Below are 2,341 nucleotides of genomic sequence, written 5' to 3' on the forward strand. Positions count from 1 at the left end.
GGAATAGAAGAAATCCCAGGCATGGAGACCAGGAGGATCTATTGGGATATTCTCCATGCACAGCACCCGGAGGGACCCAGAGCTGAGGGGTTTGGGGTGTGAGAGAGCTGGGGGTGCTCACCTGGAGAGGAGAAGGCTCCAGGGAGAGCTCAGAGCCTCTTCCAGGGCCTAAAGGGGCTCCAGGAGAGCTGGAGAGGGACTGGGGATAAGGGATGGAGGGACAGGACACAGGGAATGGCTTCCCACTGCCAGAGGGCAGGAATGGATGGGATATTGGGAAGGAATTGTTCCCTGGGAGGGTGGGGAGGCCCTGGCACAGGGTGCCCAGAGAAGCTGTGGCTGCCCCTGGATCCCTGGCAGTGCCCAAGGCCAGGCTGGACATTGGGGCTGGGAGCAGCCTGGGACAGTGGGAGGTGTCCCTGCCATGGCTGGGGTGGCACTGGGTGGGCTGAAAAGTCCCTCCCAACCCAAACCTTTCCATCATCCTCCGATTTCTGTTTCTCCATTAACAATTCAATCTGTTTATAATGAAGATTAGGAGTACACAACACAGGCCATTTTTGTGCAGAGCCAAAGAGATAAATTCTRTTTATTACTTTCTCTGCTTCTCTTCAGTTCTAAGCTCCCTTTTCCAGGGCAGCTCCCACTGGAAATGGGGAATGCTCGATCAAAGGGGCAGCTCAAACCAAGGAAGGCACCGGCACCCGGGAGTGGAGCCTTCCGTGTGACAGATTTGTGTCAGGGATGCTTTTTGGAGTCCTGGAATGGCTCAGTGACCCGGCTGGGCTCTGCCTGTGGAAATGCTGGGCTCTGTTTGGGCAGGGCTGAGGGAGATATTCCGTAATGAGAGCTATTAAAGGGTCGTTAGAGACTCGGAGGAGTTTTGAAGTCGGGTCTCAAGTTCTGGCAGCAGAGTTTTGTGTGAGCAGATTTTTAATCAACTCCTGTGCTTTCCTTCTTTTTATTTCCTTTTTTTTTTTTTTTCCTTTCCATTCCTGGAGGTTTGTGAATGTTTCAGTTTCGAGTGTGGCAAATGAAAGGTGGGGGTGGGATTGATGTGAGGAGACAGGGCACGGTGTCCATTGTGCCATGTGGTCCCCCTGGTCCTGGTTGGGGACATTTCAGGGGTGTGGAGCTGCAAAGAAAAGGGACAAAGAGACAAACCTGGARGGTTCACACTCTGAGTGTAGAGTTTGGGTGATTTAAAGAGCTCAGGGGTCCTTCAGCGGGTGCTGAGCACTGCCCAGGCTCCCCAGGGAGGCTGCCAGAGCTCCAGGAGCTCCCAGGGATGCCCAGGGTGGGGTTTTTGGGGTGCTGGGCAGGGACAGGGGTGGGATTGGGTGATCCTGGTGGGTCCCTCCCAGCTCAGGATATTCCATGATCTCCCTGTGCACCTTTGGGAGCAGGAACCACCCCGCTCCTAACAGCAACTCTTGAAAAACCCCCGATGCTGCAGAGGCCTGGGATGGTTCCCTTTTTTTTTTAGGAAAAACCTTTTAGCTGCTAAAAAGTCTTTGAGAGCCCCTTCCTCAGTGGCTCTGTCTGAGGCAGAGTTCAGGCTCCTGCCCGGGGCACACAGAGCTCTAAATCCACATTAATTCATCCTGTAATGCCTCGCTTGTGGTTTTCCTCTCCAGATGAGTGCTCTTTGGGGAATCCTACAAACCCTSCACCTCCTGCAGTAAAAGTGCTGATAATCTGCTCCCCCAGCTCTGCTGGTTTTAATTGTAACTCCCACGTCAGCTCTAACAACCCACATGTTTAACATATTTGTTATTTCATTTGCTGCTGGCCTACCCCAAGGCTGGGTTGTGGGAGAGTTTTTGGCGCCTGGGAAGGCTTTAAATCCAGATGAGAGGTTTTTTTTCTGAAGGGGAGGATGGTTTTGTTTGTGAATTCAGCCACAAGTGTTGGTCTAAAAGGGGGAATTAAGCTGGAGATCTCCTTTGGCCTTTTCTGTGTAGGACACCAGATCACAGAATCGTGGAATTACAGAATGATTTGGGTGGGAAGGGACCTTAAAGCCCATCCCATCCCGCTCCATGGGCAGGGACACCTCCCACTGTCCCAGGCTGCTCCAGCCCCAATGTCCAGCCTGGCCTTGGGCACTGCCAGGGATCCAGGGGCACCCACAACCTGTGTTTGCCAGAGCACAGTGGGTTTTTTTACTGGTTTCAACTACGTGAACAGGAGCAGATCCCACACTCAGTGACCATTCTATCACCATTTTTTGAGTGCTGATTGAGAAAAAGTGACCCCAAATTAAATAAAAGCAGGTAAAATTCCATTTCTCACTGTTTATCCCAGGCACAGCTATAGGAGGAGGCCATGCTCAGATGTG

Source organism: Malurus melanocephalus, unplaced genomic scaffold (assembly GCF_030028575.1).
Source record: "Malurus melanocephalus ecotype Western Australia unplaced genomic scaffold, MMel_1.1 scaffold_541, whole genome shotgun sequence".
Taxonomy (NCBI): Eukaryota; Metazoa; Chordata; class Aves; order Passeriformes; family Maluridae; genus Malurus; species Malurus melanocephalus.